Raw genomic sequence first — 18136 nt, 5'->3', positions numbered from 1 at the left:
CAATTATAAATTCTACAACTGAAAAAAAATTAATTTTGAACCTAAGAATCAATAAGGGAGTGTAATAGAAGAACAGCATATGTTTGATTGGGAATGATGTTGGAATAATGTAATCAAACAGTGTCCTATAGGAAAAACGATGGAAACCTAGAAAAGAGTATAACAATTTTAACACTTCTAATTACATTCCATAAGGAGAGGAAAGATTCATAGGCAATATTTGAAGAAATACTGGCCAAAATAACCCATCAAAATTGGCAAAAAATAAGTGAAATAGCATCAATAACAAATGAATACCATGCAATCATGAACTTCTTATAAAATACTATTATTTAATTAGAACTTTGGGAGTCTTAGATTGGTTGTATACCTTGTGTTGATCTCATGGAGGATAGCGTTAACATCTTTGTTTTTTGACTTTGGACTCAGTCATAATATATGCTTAAGCTAGTTAGATGATAGCATGCAAGACACAGAGGAGACTTAGAAAACACTTCCTCAAAGGTCTAACAGGAGAACAGGAGAAACCTAATGGAGGACTACAGGAAGGGGAAGGGGAAAGAGAGTTGGGGAGAAAGAGGGATGCAAAACCTGAGAGACTATTGAATACTGAAGAGGAACCAAGGGTTGAAGGGGGCAGGGGAGGGGAAAAGAGGTGGTGATAATGGAGGAGGGTCATGGAGGTGGGGAAGAGCACTGGGTGTTATATGGAAACCAATTTGACAATAAACTATTTTTAAAAAAAGAAAATAAAAAAAGAAAACACTTCCACACTCAAGCTTCTTCTCTCATTTTTTTTATCATCATGAAACAATATATTTCAGACAGCCTGCTGATCCCATGGGAATGCCAAACACAAAAGATCACCCAACCACAGCCAGCATGCAGAGTCATGACTAAGAATTAAAGGGTGTTGTTTATAATTTTAGCTTTAAGTTAATGGGTTCAAGAAAGTTTCTTATGCAAGACAATGTGGCAATTGTAAAAAATATAAATTATAAATATACATAATATAAATGTACTAAATTCTCCTATTAAAAAAAGTTGCTGGGAAAATGGGGTAGAGTACTTTTCTCTGTTCCTCTCAGTTATACATTCAAGAACATTGGGTATTATATATTATGCAAACATAAGATGATTTTGAAAGATGGAAACAAGATAGCATATCAGCTGGGTACCTTAAGGCCCACAGAACAATACAGGGGTGAATTCTCCAGGCTCTCTTTTTGCCTTACATATCGTAGATTTCAAGTTGGAAAAGTGAGCAACCTAAAAAATACCAACAGGCACAGACAAAAAAATCCTCACAAGAGACTGTTCTCTCTAGTTAAATGACAAGAAAAGGTGCACACTAGCAAGGGACAAAACTTTTACTTAATAATTGCACTACTCAAGCCAAACACAATGGACAAAACAAAACAAAACAAAACCTATTCGTGGCTTCATCCTCAGCTCTGCCAACAAATGCCAAGTGGGGATCTTAGACTTCCATTCTTTCCAGGCTATACCAAGGTATGCCAAATCCCCCACCCACCAAGGTGGTGGCGGTTTCAGAAATGACAGAGTAGGGAGCCAAATTTTTCATTCCTTCCAGGCAACAATAAAGCACTCCTTCCCCATAGCAATGACAATATAGGGAGCTTTGATTTCCACACATACTGAAAGTACTGAGGTAGTGTGGAAGAATTCTAATGTAGAGACAGAACTTGCATAACTGTCTGTCCTGTGGCAACCCTCACTTGCGTGTTTTTGACGTTATGCAGACAAGAGTACTAAGAACTTTGAGTCTTCCAAGCAGCAAGGTGTCAGTGCTAATCTAGTGGAGAAGCAGAACTCTAACCCCATCTGGTAGTAATGAGGAAGACACCACAGTGAGAGTCAAAGAAACTGAGAGGGCAATATGGAATTCTTCTCCCACCAGGCAGTAAAGAGACAGCAGTCCTTTTTCTGTGCTAGGAAGAAGCAACAAAACCAGAGGTTTAAAAAATATAATACCATAAATGCCCAGTTTTCAATTAAAAATCTCTCATCATACAGAGAACCAGGAAGATCACAACCTAAATGAAAAAAAAAAAAAGAGAAGTGATAGATGCAAAGGCCAAGATGAAGAAATGTTAGAATTATCTGCAAATAATTTTAAAGTACCCCTCAAAAAAATGCCTCAGTGAACAACTGTGAACACATTTGAAACAAATGTAAACATAGAAGATCTCAACAATAGATAGAAAGACAGCAAACAGAAGATGAAAGGAAGAACCAAATGAAAATTTCAAAACTAAAAAATACAATAACTGAATTGGAAAATTGAATAGATGGGATTAGAAGAAGAATAGAGAATAAAAATATAAATGCAGAAATTATTGACAAAATATTGATAACTCAGATCCAAGAAAGTATAAAAGGAATTATACACCACAACTAATTTGGATTTATTTTCTTGATACAAAGATCATTCACCATTTGAAAATCATTTAATGTGGTCTGTCATATTAACAGAGTAAATGAGAAAATTCCATGATCATATTAATAGATGCTGAAAAAGTATTTGACAAAATCCAACCCTCACTCATTATAATATTCTTGGTAAACTAGGAAAAGAGGGAAATTTTATCAACTCGATAAAGTCTAGGAATAGAGGGAGATTTTATCAACTTAATAAAGTCTATGTCTAAACATCTTCAAATAGCATCATACTTGATGGAAAATTCAACACTTGCCACTAAGATTAAGTGCGAGACAAGGAGGTTCACTCTCACTACTCCTTTTCAACACCACACTGAAAGTCTCTGCTAATGCAATAAGCCATGAAAAGGAAACAAAAGTTATACAGAGTGAGAAAAAGAACAAAAACTGTCTTTGTTTACAGATGACATGATTGTCTATGTAGAAAATCTGAAAGGATTGACCAAAAAAACGTGGCAAGTTGCAGGATACCAGGTTAATACACAGAAGGCAATTGATTGCCTATATATGTACAATGAACAATGGGGTTTGAAATATAAAATAATGCTATTTACGTTTCCATCCCCTCAAAATGAAATACTAAGGTATAAATCTAACAAAATATATGGAACATTTTTTGAGGAAAACCAGAAAACTCTGATGAATGAAATAAATAAAGAACTGAGTAAATGGAGAGATAGTCCATGTTCATGGATAGGAAGACTCATTATTGTCAAGATGTCAGTTCTTTCCAATTTGACATGTTCAATGCAATCTCAATCAAATTCTAGCACATTATTTTGTGGATATCAACACAATGATTTTTAAAATTTATATGGAGAGGGAAGATACCTAGAATAACTAACACAATATTGAAGGAAAAGAACAAAGCTTGTAGACTGATGCTACCCAACCTCAAGATTTACCATTATGCTACAGTAATCAAGACAGTGTGATATTGACAAAAGTATAGACAAATAAATCAATGAAACAAAATACAGATTCCAGAAGTAATCCCCCCCCCCAATAGAGTCAACTGATCATTGACAAAGAACAAAGATGATAAATAGAGAAATATAGTCTCTTCAACAAATGGTGCTGGAACAAGTGAACATCCACATGCAAAATATAAATAAATCCACAGAGTTTACACCCTTTATAAACATTAACTCAGAATAAATCATAAATCTAAGTGTAAAACACAAAACTATAAAACTGCTAAAAGATAACATGGGGGAAACCCAGATGTCCTGGGTGTGGTGATGCATTTTTAAATACAACACCAAAGATATGATCTATGAAAGAAATAACTGATATGTTTGAATTCATTAAAATTTAAAAGTTCTCTATGAAAGACAAAATCAAGGGAATTGAAAGACAAGTCACGGACTGGAAGAAAAGACATATGATTAAGGACTGCTGTACAAAATATACAAAACAGGTTTTTTTTTCTTTTTGAGAGAGAGAGAGAGAGAGAGAGCGAGCATGAGAGGGGGAGAGACAGAGAGAGAAGGAAAGAGAGAATCTTAAGTACATTCTGTGTTCAGCACAGAACCTGTCATGGAACTTGATCCCATGACCATGAGATCATAACCTAGACAGAAATCAAAAGCCAGACACTCAACGAATTGAGCCACCCAGGCACCCCCAAAACATTTCTAAAACTCTTTAAAAACTCATAACAATAGGAAAACAAACAACCCAAATAAAAGTGAGCCAAAATCACAACAGAGACCTCACTCAAAAAGATATACAGAGGACAAATACATTTATGAAAAGATGTTCCACATCATATGCCATCACAAAAATGCAAATTAAAATGAGATATCAATACACATCTTAAAATACCAAAATATAGACACTGACAACACCAGATACTGACAAAGATGTGGAGCAACAGAAACTGTCATACATTGTTGTTGGGAATACAAAATGGTACAGCCACTTTGGAAGATGGTTTGGCAGTTTCTTGTAAAGCCAAACATACTCTTACCATATGATCCAGGAATTGCGCTTGTTTGTATTTACTCAAAGGAATTTAAACTTATGCCCACACAAAAACATGCACAAGGTTGTTTATAGCATCTGTGTTCATAATTATCAAAACTTGGATGCAACCAAAATGCCCTTCAATAGATGAATGGATACATTACTGCTATAACCAGACATTGAAATACTGTTCATCACTTAAAAGAAATGATTTATCAAGCTATGAGAAAAACACAGAGGAAGCTCAAATGCATATTACTAAGTGAGCAAAGCCAATATGGAAAAGCTACATACTGTATAATTTCAACTATATGACATTATGGAAAAGGCAACACTATGGAAAGAATAAACTTTTTCATGGTTTTCATAGATGGAGGCATTAAAGAGAGATGAATAGGCAAAGTGCAGAGGACTTTTAGGTCAATGAAAATACTCTGTCTGTTATTGTAATAATAGATACATGTCAGTGTACTTTGTTCGATACTAGGATGTACAACACCAAGCATGAACCCTAATGTAAATTATGGACTTTAAATGGCTACAAAATGTTCATGTACCAGTCTGGTGAGTGGTGTTGATAATGGGAGAGGCTATGCATATATGGGGTATATGAGAAATCTCTGTAACTCCCTCTCAACTTTGTTGTAAGCTTAAAACTCCTTTAAAATGAATAAAGTGTTAAAAAAAAAAAAGGAACACAAGTTAGGAAGAATTGACCTACTCAGTTTGAAGATGTGTTATACAGATTTAGTAATAAAGACTGTAAAGGAGGTGCCTGAGTAACTCAGCTGATTATTTGTTGGACTCTTGGTTTTGGCTCAGGTCCTGATCTCATGGTCTGATTCATGAGTTCAAGCCCTGCATTGGGCTCTGCTCTGACAGAGGGGAACCTGCTTGGGATTCTCTCTCTCTCTCTCTCTCTCTCTCTCTCTCTCTCTCTCTCTCTCTGTCTTAAAATAAATAAATAAACTTTTAAAAAGGCTATATGGAGGGGTAGGTCCACAAATCAATGAAACAGGTTAGAGCTCAGAAATGGAAACCAATATATGCCCAACTAACTGTTTACAAAGTTGCAAAAGCTTATGGAGAAGAGATAGACTTTTCAACTTAAGTTACACACCTTATACAAAAAAACAACTCAAATGTATCATAGATTTAAATGTAAAGTGTAAAACTATAATATTTAGAAAAAATAGAGGAAGCTTTAGGAATCTAGGGATAAGAAAGAATTCTTAGACTTGACACCAAAAGCATAACCCATAAATGGAAAAACTGATAGGTTGGACATCTACAAAATTAAAAAACTTCTATTCTGTGAACACTCTACTAAAAGGATAAAAAATGCAAGCCCTATAGTGGGAGAAAATATATGCAAACCATACATCTGAAAAGGGACAAGTATCTAAAATATATTTAAAAAAAACTCTCAAACCTCAGTAGTAAAAAAAGGAAAATCGAACAGTCCAAGTAGGTTATGAGCCACAGACATTTCACTGGCAAAGGTGCAAAAGCAATTCCATGGAGGAAGGATGCATGTTCAACTGTTAGTGCTGGAGGAACTGAACACCCATAAAGAAGTAAACAAAGAAAACTCCACCTAAATCTTATAACCTATGCAAAAATTAACTTGAATATATCATGGAATTCAATGTAAAGTTTTAAACTATACACTTAAGAAAAAGTAGGAGAAATCTTAGGATCTTTACTACCAGATTATTTTTTAAAAGACAGAGAATGACAGTCGGGAAACAAAATACTCCATGTTGTTTTAAAAGACTTTAACTCTCAGGAAGATTGAACATGAAAGGATGTAACATAAATGCAATGCAACATTTTCTGTAAAAAAAAAAACAAACAGGTATAGCTTTATTCGTAGGATGCAAAGCCAATTTTAAGTCAAGAAATAATATTAGAGACTGAGAGGAGCATTTCAAAATGATAAAAGGATGAATTTTAAAGGAAGAGCTAACACTTCTAAATATATTTGGTACTAATAAAACATCTTCAATGTATATAAAACAAACTGAAAACATCAAGGAGACACAAATGTAATTGGAAATTTTGGTACTATATCTCTTAGTAACTAAAAATTAAGCACAATATTTGAAAACATGATTAGCAAACTTGACTAAAGGAAGGGGTATATACAGAACACCAAATATAAATATTGCAGAACACACTTCTTTAAGAAATCTTGGAACCCATGCCATGATTGGTCATAGGGTAGACCAGGAAGCAAGTTTTGACAAATTTCAAATAACTGAAACCATATACAATATTTTTCTGATCATGATAGAAGAAGCCTAACAATTTTAAATAAAACAGTGATTAGAGAAATACAAATATTTGAAAATTCAAGATAATACTTGTTAATTGCTCATTAATCAAAATATAAATTATAATGGAAATTAGGACATATTTTAAAGTGAATGATAATGAATGGGGCACATCGAAACTTGTGAGACGCAGCTAAAGCAGCGATTAGAAGGGAAATACAAAGTTTTCTGTGTATGCGTGCATGCGTGTGTGTGTGTGTGTGTGTGTGCATGTGTGTGAAAAAGTTTGGAAAAAATAATATAAGCTTCTAAATCATGAGAAGAAAAAATAATAGTAAAAAAAGCAAAATAGTAATAATAGTGAGAATAAGAAAGAATATACACAATGAGTCTAGACAAAAGCCATTTTAAAAATAATAATAAAATAAACTTCTGGAAAAACTGATAAATAAAAGTGAAAGAAAACTAACATAACAAATATCAAGAATAAAAAGAGAACATTAATATAAATCAAATAGGTAGCAAAATAAGAAGAATAGTATAGAGGACAATAGAAACAAATTATGGAACAGATTTAAAAACAGATTCTGAGGCACCTGGGTGTCTGCTTGGTGAGACTGGCTCTTGGTTGTGGCTCATGTCATGGTCTATCCCACGGTTTGGGACAGAGCCCAGTGACAGGCTCTGGCAGAGTCGGTTTGGGATTCTCTCTGCCCCTCTCTCTCCCCCACTCTCCCACTGGCATGTGCTCTCTGTCTCCGTCTCCGTCTCTGTCTCTCAAAATAAATAAACATTAAAAAATCAGATTCAATGTGTAAATTATTTGGAAAAATACAATCTACCAAAATAAATGCAAAAATTTAAATATATATTTTTAAATTTCAGATTAAAATCTATATTTTAGATTGAAATTTTATTTTATTTTATTTCTTTTGGTTTCAGAAGTATGTATATATGTGTGTGTGTGTGTGTATGTATGTATGTATGTATATGCCTACACAAGATAAATTGTGCATGTAAATAATATTTTCCTGTCCAGTAAACACCAAACCCTGAACGCTATAATGGTTATTTCCCCCAAACACCTAAGGAAGCAAATACCCTAACCTTACACTTATCTCCCCAGATTACAGAGACTGTGGGAACTCTTGTTTTGTTTTGGGAAGCCAACATAACCTTGATTCCAAAACCTGGCCAATATATTACACAAAATGAAAATTAAAGGACAAGCTATCTCATGAATATAATTCCAAAAGTCCTAGACAAAATATAAACCAGTCAGATTCACTAGTATAATAGAATAACAGGTTTAGAATATTTTAAGGTGGTTTGTTCCAGGAATGCAAGATTACTTTAACATTTGATAATCAATTTATAACAGGAAAAAGGGGGAAAATATGTGACTATTTCAAAAGATGCAGAAAAAGCATGTAACAAAATTGAAAACCAATTCATGGCTTTTAAAAAGGCAGTGAACCAAGAATAAAAACAGATTATTGTGATACTATCATTTGCAAAAGAATCCCACTGAATATACTTCATGGTGAAATAGTGAAATCATCCTCCTGATTTTCTCAGCCCAATGTCATTATATAAAGTAGCCCACGGCCACCATTTTTATTCAACATCAAATTTGTCTTCCTAGCCAAAGGAATAAGCAAACATAAATAAAACAGTATATGAAAGAAATAAATATTTGAAGGAAAGAAATAGACATTCAATTTGTACATGATATGTGCAATTCATTTTCAAATCTTCTAAAATATTCTTAAAATATTAGAATAAGTAAGATTAGCAAGGTTACTAGGTGCAAAATTCATATAAGAATTGATTGTTTCTATATACTAGAATATAGAAACAATTGTTATTGTTTCAATATGTTAGTTGAAAATTAAGATATTTATAATCACAGTGTCATAAAACACCTTAGTATCTGGGAACTAACTTATTGAAAAATGTACAGGACTTCTACATTGAAAACTAATAAATGTTGCTGAGAAAAATTAAATTTCTACATAAACAAAGAAAAAGAATATATACATGGATTGAAGAAATCCATATTTTAAAATGTTAAATTCTCCCTAATTGATCTACAAATGTAATATAATCTTATGAAAAAGTCCAGCATTTTCAATACCAACAGGGTAGTTCTGAAACTATCTGGAGGAACTAAGTAGGGAACTTCACACCAGATATCAAGATTTATTATAATAGCACAGTAATTAATAAGTGTTTTATTAACATAGAATTTGACAAACTGATGAATTAAACAGAATGAAAAACTCTGACACAGACATGCACGTAGTCACCTGATTTATATTACATCACAGCCGTGTAGTGGGGAAAAGATGGACTTTTTAATGAATGATATTGGGTTAATTAGAATCCCTATGAAACAACATGGACTTTCTTCCTTACCTCATACCATATGCAAAAATTAATTACAAATGTATTATAGACATAAATTGGTAAGGAAAGCAATCTAGTTTACAGAAAAACTAGTACATTCATGAATATAGAGTAAGAAAAGATTTCTTAAACTAAAAATGAAAAGCATTAGTCATAAAGAAATGTGAAGTAATTGGTGAATTGTGTTACATAAATATTAAGAATTTCTATTCATCTGAAAACAGAATATAGAAAAATCAAGCCACAGGCTGGGACATTACATATAAATTATCTTTACTGCCTCTAAATAATATGAGAAAAAGGATTATGTAAAAACTTCTACAAATCAATAAGGAAGACTGACCACCTAATTTTTTAAAAAATGATTAAACTCTGGAACAAGCACTTTAGAAAACAGGATATCCGAATGGCCAGTAAATACTTTAAAAATACTCAGTACCATTCTTCTTCAGGAAAATGTAAATTAAATGACCATGGGAGACCTCTAACTCTCACTAGCATGGCTGATTATTTTTTCTTTTTTCTTCCCTTCCCTTTCCTTTCCTTTTTTTTTTTTTATTATTAGATATTGGCGAGGATTTAAAATTCCTGGAGCTTTCATACATTGTTGGTTGGAGCAAACACTTTGAAAAACAGGTATATTATATAATACAAGTGAACACAAGTCTTTTGAGGACTTCTTGAGTCCAGGCCCAAGAATGTATCCTACAGAACAAGTGTTATGTCTACCAAATAACATGGGCGGTGCTGCTCAAAGCCACTGTATCCTTAGGAGCCAAAATGTGGAAAGTACTTAAAGATCTGTCTCTAGTAGAATGAAAAAGTAAATGGTGTATATCCACACAACTGGAATACTACGTGTCAATAGAAGGACCAATCATTAGTACACAATAACATGCATGATGAATCTCACAAATATGATATTGAGTTATAGCACCTGGACACAAGAGTATACACTGTTTAGTTCTATTAAATATGTTCAAGAAGAGCAAAATTAATTTTTGGTAACAGAAGTCAGGATAGGTATTTCTCTGTCAGAATGGATGCACTTTGGTGTTATTTATTGGTAAGGTTTGAGAAGCCTCTGGGATTCTGGAAAAAAGTTCTTCTTTTATCTGGGTTTATATGTGGGGATGGAGTGTACATGCATATGTGTGTGTAAAAGTACAATCACTGAGCTATATAGCTAAAATTTTGACATTCTTGTGGATGTGGTTTCTTCAAAATAATTTATTAAAATGCATTTTTTATGGGGCTCCCGGATGGCTCAGTTGGTTAAGCATCTGACTTTGGCTTAGGTCATGATCTCGTGGTCTGTGAATTTGAGGCCCACATCAGGCTCTGTGGTGACAGGTCAGAGCCTGGAGCCTGTTTCAAATTCTGTGTCTCCCTCTCTCTCTGCCCCTCCCCTGCTCACACTCTGTCTCTCTGTCTCTGTCAAATATAAACATTAAAAAATTAATTATAAAAACATTTTATATGCTAAAAAGCACTGTCATTTTTATTGGGCAGGGTTCCCTTCAAACAAGCTATAGCTAATAGCAATGGGTTGGAAGACATTAACATTTCAGTTAATGATTTTTTAATTGCTTATTTATTGATTCAGTTTTGTCTTGGGTGTAAATTTAGCTTTATGTGACATTTGTGGTGGGTGGCTGTGACTCATCCCAGTGATGATTATCTGACAATATTAAGAAAAACTAATAAAAAATAAAAGAAAGAAAGAAAGAAAGCCTATCAAAGGTATGAGAAGTCAGCTTTGTCATTCATTTATTCATTCAACAAATGCTTACTGAATGTTTACTGTGTGCATACATTGTGTTGGATACTAAGGCTAGGAGATAAATACATGTGACATGCAGGACCCCTAATCCACAGGAGTATGCAGTCTGATGGACCAGATGGGTGGATAAAACAGATGATTATAATAACAAAATTGTCAGAATTGACACAGGATGCCAAAAGAATATAGAAAATAGATACTGGTTACCTATATATCACTAACACAACAGCACTGAAATATAAATTATAAGAAGATTTCCATAATAAGAACCCTTAAAAGTCAATGGATAAATTCCCAGCATTCCCTAATAAAATGCTAGTGTGTTGCGGATAATAGCACAGGACACAGTAGGAAGGGACCAAGAATTGGGTTATAAAATATACTGACTGGTAGGAACCATGAGGCTATCAATTCAGAGTTAAATCCATGGTTATCAGACATCAAGGAGACAAAAGGAGATAACGTGAATCTAAGTAGGTAAAGGACTACAAACCTAGAAATATCAGAATTGGACCAGAAGATGGAGAAATGGAATAAAAGACTTGGGTGCAGGACTTCAGCATAAGTCCATCATCTGGATACCAGGCACATAGCACCAGATTAATAATGAACCAATTGCCTCCTTAGATAGGGTTTCATTAGAACATCACAGCTAAAACACATCTGAATTTAGAAAATGAACAAGGCTCTGCCCACAGTGTGACTCAGAGTCATACCTGGTAACAGTAACTGAGCAGATAAAGGTGCTCACTGAGCACGTCCTAGTAACGCTGTTTGGAGCAAACAATCATAGATCTCTGTCTAAGCATTGATCTCAGACTCTACATAACATCTCTACACAATAAATTGTATGTATTTACTCCATGATATATTAAATGAGGAATTCCTCCTGACCTTTATAAAGTAAATTTTTCACACCACAAAGAATAATGCAAGTACATAGTCAAAATTTCAGACTCCCACCGGTCTACTGCTTACTTCCTAAAAGCTTGTGAAGGTCAAAGATAGATTACTTGTACAATGACTCACATAAAATACTGGCTGGACAAGAAGAAGGCAATGGTTCATTCCACCCTTTCGATTTAATTACAACATAAATGCATGGATTTCTACCCCGCTCTCTACTTTTCTTGTTATATCATATGGGTATAGTGGTCTTAAATTTTTTTATTTCTAGCAGGAGACAAATTTAGTTTTGACTGGATTTTAATTTCTTGTCTTTGATCTAGGGAGGCATGCTGGAGAACAGTGTCAAGTGGAAGGTGATATTTGAACAGCGAAATAACTTTAACAACAGGTACCATGTGTTGCTGTAAGCCATTTGTGCGTTTGCCCTGTGCCATATACAGCAAGCAGCCTTATGCGTAGAAGGTGATGGAATGTCCACTTTAAAGGTTAGGCAACAGAGATTCAGAAATTCAAATGATATTGGACAGTTAGTGAGTGGTATATATTGGATTGAAAACAAGGATTTTGACTTCAAAATTTGGAAATTTAAGCCCCACACTACTACCTTCAAGCAGCACAAGTACATAGATATAATAAACTTTGGGCTTTGATCATTCTATTCCCTTCTTTTCTAGTGCGCTTCTGTGCACCTATCAGAGATTAACATACTGTCGGGGATATCTGGGCCCTTGGGAGCTGGACTACATCTACTCTTTGTTCAGATAAAATAGAAGAATGGGCAGCAGCACAGAGTAGTTAATGTCTACCCAACTGTGCTGCTTATTCTTTGATTTGTTTCCTCCTTTTCTCTGCAAGCTACTCTTGTGCTCTGAGAGAGAAGTCCCAAAGATCTTATTTTTCAATGGCTACTGTGCATTTTATAGAGTTGTATTCTGCTAGAATATTATGCCCTAGAAATCTACTGAATTTGGCTTCAGTGTTAACCTCATTCATCTTTGGATCAGTTCTGTGGAAAAGAGACAAAAATAACCAAAGACTTCTTGTGATATGAGAGCTTTGGTTGTCATCTCAGTGGCCCTTAAAGATTTGGGGAGTAGCTTTCTGTCTGTCTCTCTCCTCTACCCAGTACTCCCCAAAAAAGGATAGTGAAACGTAGCTCCAACTGAGTTCATTTTTTGCTATTTGTACTTTCAAGGAGACTAGAATCAAAAAAAAGTGTTATGAAGCTGGTTTTTTGATTTACTGTGGTAAAGCCTTTTTATGTTGGACTAACGGACAAAAGGAGGACAGGAGAGAGATGATAGAAGTTACCTTTTACAATTTCTAGATAATTTTAAGACTATAATACTTTTTAAATATATTCTAAGACTTTTTGGTAAAGGTATATTTTTAAAAGTCTAATAATACCTCTCTGAATAAACTTACTTAGTCATAGTGCACATCTTCTCTCTTTCACATTAATTATGACTGTTTAAATGGGAAAATACATGCATATACGGGTTCACATGACAGTGATATTATTTCATGCTTCTCTTTTCCTATTTAATTACACAAACCATCTCTTGAAACCTGAAATGATTGTGTATGCAATGCATCATTGCTAAACAAAAATAACGTGAGATTTTAATGCATGTATGTACAAATTGGGGGCAGAAGTGGACTAAATGGTAGAGGTGAAGGATAACAAAATTTAGTTTTAAGTTTTTTCTCAAACTCTATGACCTTAGATAAATTTCTTTTTATTCTGTATGATGCAGGCAAAAACTGCCCCCTACCTATCTTTTAGAGCTGCTGCAAGATTTATTAAACTAGGGGAAAGAAACCCAAAACCTGTTTAGAGGTCTGATAAGATAGGAGTTACATAAATACGAGGCTGGATTGTTATCTCCAAGAGGTGTATGAAGTTGAATTAACTTTTACAACATTCTTATGAGTCAAAGAGACAATCTTAGACCTATTTTTACAGATAAGAGGGTTTAAGCCTTTCGATTAAAGCCACTTCAATTGGGGACATGAGAAGAGATACAATTACTGGATGCAGACCCAGGCTCAGATGTGTTGGTACCTGAAAGTATTTTAAAGGACAGTTTTTTTTTTATTCCCATCGTCCCCTTTGGTAGGTAATGGGAAGAGTCTGCATATTATGCTCCCTTTTTCTCTCCATAGTTCCTCGTGTAATTGATCTGAAATGCAAGACACCTTGTCTCAATGGTATCCAAGGGGAGCCAAGTATTTTGAGAGCTATTAAAAGACATTGTTCTAATGATGAAGCATATAATGTGATTTAGTGCAGCTGAAGCCAAGTTATCCACTATATATGGAGGGACCTAGGAGCAGGGGAAGAAAGGAAACCAATGTGACAGCTCCTGTAACTCCTGCAGTAAGGTTACATGTGTAGTGAATAAACCACTGTCTTTAACATTAACCCTCATGCTCACCAAGTAGAAGCAAGTATACATTGGGGAATACAAATTTTACCTTCAGCCTAAAAAACTTGGTTCCAAAATTGCTTGTTCAACATTACTAGAAATTATTCCAAGTGTTAATTGTAGTGCCTGGCACATAATAAATCATCAATAAACATAATTTGTTATCAGTTGGATTTGGAGAAAAAGTAGTATTGCATAAAGTCAAGAATATATTAGAAAAGAGATGACTGTATTGTAGTACCTTCTTCTTGCACTAAATTGCTGTGTGACTCTGTAATTGTGTAAAGGAATTTCTCAAGTGGGAACAATGATAGTACTTAGCTGAGATGAATTTTGTAGAAATGAATGAATGAATGAATGAGCTGATACATGTAAACTCCTCAGCATGATTTCTGGCACAAGTATACATCTGATTGACAAAGTGTGAATAATGGAATTTGTATAGATATGGCTACTGTACCCATGTGGCTCAGCCAGCCAATCCTTATTTACTGAGTCCCCCCAATGAGCCAGGAACTGAAGAAAGCACTGGAGAAAGAAAAGTTAAATAAAGGAGATGTTGTCCATACCTACATTTAGTCTTCTGGGGAATTTTAGCAAAAAGCAGTCAAATAAAATAATTGAAGACTATTATATATGCTAAGAAGAAACTACTGGGGACAGATAAAGAAAGTGTGAAAGGAATTTCTTCTTGGCTAGGGAGTCAGGGAAATGTCTCCAAGGAAGCACAATTAAAGTGACGAAGTCACCTTGCATGTAAAGTAGGTGTGGTCGTGGGCATTCCAGGCAGGTGGAACAGCATATGCAAAGTTGAATGAGTTGGAAAAGAAACTTGGCACACTGGAGGAAGGAATGCCCAGAGTGGCTGGAGCATATGGGTGATGGGTGGTAGGAGCGTAGGTGGGGAGAGCTGCCAAATGTGGTTGAAGAACAGGCAGTGCCCACCTCGTGCAGGCCTAATTGGCCATGCAAGGATCCCATGTGAATTTCATTCTGTTTGCAATAAGTCAGTGAAGAGTTTTAAATAGCGGCAAAGAGTCATATTTTGTATACATTCCAAATACCACTGTTGCTGCTTTGCAGGGCAAGGCATTTAAACTTTTCTGACCATGCAACACCAATGCAGCATGTGGCTACAAACTGTTCATATTCTTCCTCTGAGTCTCTCTCTGTGTCTCTCTCTCTGTGTATAGATGGAAACATGCATATGTATGTTAATTGGTAATTAAATATTAATGAAGCTATTTTCTTCCTGCACACGATGAATTATCTCATGGTACCATTTGGGTGCTTGTACGCACTTTGGAGCTGACTGATGCAGGGATAGGATGGAGCAGAGCAGTCGGGGAATGGGAAGAGAGTTAGGAGGCTGTTGTGCTCATCCAGGTGAGAATTGATGACCATAGACTAGGAGGTGGCATATTTTTCATATGCCCAATAAAAAGACTGCTTATTGGAATTACAAATCTATGCTCTCTGCTGGCAACTGAGAACAACTATTTTCCTAATAAATAACCCATTATTAATGCATTATATTAGTAAAATCTATTGGGTTGCTTAGTGCGTTGCTGGATAAGAAACACCTTGAAATAGGCTAGGCCACTTTCTCCCATGATTAGCCCAATTCTTGAAGACTTCTGGAAAAATAAAATGTTTTAGGGAATTACTGGTTCTTTCCTTTTCTGCTTGTTGACAAAAGATCAGAGACATAAGAAATAAAATGAACTTATAAAGAAAAAAAGTCTTGGAGCCAATTTCACCCACATCTGTGTCACCTTTGTCTTAAATGAATAATTAGAATCAGGCATTTAAAAAGAGCCTGCCCTCTATGAATTCTCAGCAAATGGATTGCAAATGATTTCATTTTAAAGGGATTTTTGTAATCAGTCTTTTTTTTTTAAAAGATGGAAGTTGTAAACTCTTTGGGAAGGAAAAATTAGCTCTCTTTCTACCAGTTCTTCAAGAGGAACTGCATTTTGAAACCCAAACAATCTAAATTTTAGTAGGGCAATAATAGACTACCAGAAAATTTGAATTCACTAATTTCTTTTTATTCCATTTTCCTTTTCCAAGTCCTATATTTGGATAGGAATTTATTTGGGTTCTAACTTTTCTAATCTGGTTTTCCTCTCCTGGAGGAATTCTCACACACTCATCTATACTGGAAAGGAGGTTAGCAGGGCATAGAAAGAAGGCATTAAGTAAACAATCCTGCAAAGCTCTGAAAACCTTTCTCAGGAGGAAAAAACAGCTGCCCTGGGTTTTAACAAAGAACACTTGCATTTTGGGAGGAGAGAGGGCTCTGGCTCCCCTCTCCATCAAGAAGTCTGCCAGACAGTGTTCCTTTCTAAGAAAGATCCAGACTTGAGGAGTTAAGGTGCTTTTGGAAGAACAATCTGTGTCTCCCTTACCATCAGGTCATTCTCTGATTTCAAGTCCTCACATTCAATGGCTAAAAAGTCTGCCCCCTTGCATTTGCATATTTCTTGGATTGGTCCTAAGAACTATAATCTCAGTTATTTCTTGGGTAACAAAGCTCTGGGTTGGATTGATTTAAGAGAAATTCCTCTTGGACAGTATCAAAAAGGTTTTTATTATTAAAGAATAATTACTGTTACTTTTAAGTTGGTCCCATCACAAAGTCACAATTCAGTTTTTCAGTGAGGTTTCCTTTGCAAGCGTGAAAATGAACAAAAAATGTAACTGGAAACTGAAAATTGTATTATTTAGCATGGTATTCATTTATTTAATCAGTAAATATGCATTGAATAATTTAATAGCTACCATGGGATAAGAAAGTGTTATTAGGCACAAGAGGAGTACAAAGAAATTTGAAGGTATTTCAACACTTAGAAGCAAACTTTCCATTTGAAAAAGGCTTGGATTTTGAGAAATTCTTTGTAATTTTCAAAGCCCATTCACCTACTATAAATCTTCATCTGAACTTTTGAACAGTAGCAGGGGAGCTGGGCTGGGCAGACATTATAATCATACAATTATAGAATTTTAGGAGCGGAAAGGATTTTAAAGGTCATCTAATGCAACTGCTTAATTTTAAAGTGTAGGAAACTGAGAGATTGCCACTTTGTCTGAGGCCCCACAGCAAACTAGCAGCGGAACATCCTGCAAAGATTTGAAGTTTGGTAATAAAAATCTTCAGGCATGTGCTAGTAGCTCTGGGCTAGGCACAAAGGACACACGGTAAATACAGTACCACGCCTCTTTCTCTGTATGTGTTTGCATACAGACGCATAATAGTTTCACAAGAGATTTATTGCATTAATGACGGATAGATGTTGTACGGCGTACGTAATACAGCGTGTTGAGCACTGGAGATAAAAATGGCAAACAAAATAAACTGGTCACTTCTTCCAAGTTGCTCACAATTCCTGTCTTCAGTGAGTCTGTGGTCTCTTAGGGTAGCCAAGATAGACGCCCACAAAATGCAGAAAGACTGGATTCAAATACAGTCAGCGCTTTAGGGGGTCCGGAAAGCTATCTAAGCGTAATAATTGATGGGGGAAAAATCCCCCTAACCACACACGCGCGCGCGCGCGCACACACACACACACACACACACACACACACACACACACACACGCTCATTTAATTACATCATTCTCTGCTCTTGCCTCCCCGGGATCTCCCCCAGGCTGGGACACGCAGGCTCTGCTCAAGCTAAGGTCAAGACGCCAACTCACGGAGACTAAGGAGGGAAGGACCAGAAGCCCACCCAACCTTAACGTCTACACTGGAGGAGCCCGGGGGGCGGGAGGAGGAAAAGGCAGCAGAGACCGATAGAAACAATAAAACAGGAATAGGAAGTCCCCAGCACAGCGCGCGCTCCGGGAGCGCCGGCTGGCCGCCCCCACGGGCGGGGCGGGCGGGCTCAGCGCCGA

At 35.6% G+C, this 18136-nt stretch overlaps 1 long non-coding RNA gene across 1 annotated transcript in view; it reads left to right on the top strand.

Annotated features, from left to right (window-relative positions):
* The window catches only part of LOC115285870, a 28471-nt gene extending 16005 nt beyond the window's left edge, over positions 1 to 12466 (top strand). Inside the window, exons 3-4 of the long non-coding RNA XR_003905727.1 lie at positions 9682 to 9752; positions 12129 to 12466. This is a non-coding gene — a long non-coding RNA (uncharacterized LOC115285870). The remainder of the gene's footprint in view (positions 1 to 9681; positions 9753 to 12128) is intronic.
* Positions 12467 to 18136: the final 5670 nt, after the last annotated feature.

Source organism: Suricata suricatta, chromosome 2 (assembly GCF_006229205.1).
Source record: "Suricata suricatta isolate VVHF042 chromosome 2, meerkat_22Aug2017_6uvM2_HiC, whole genome shotgun sequence".
In the NCBI taxonomy this organism is placed as follows: Eukaryota; Metazoa; Chordata; class Mammalia; order Carnivora; family Herpestidae; genus Suricata; species Suricata suricatta.
This window is presented reverse-complemented; position numbering and strand designations above follow the sequence as displayed.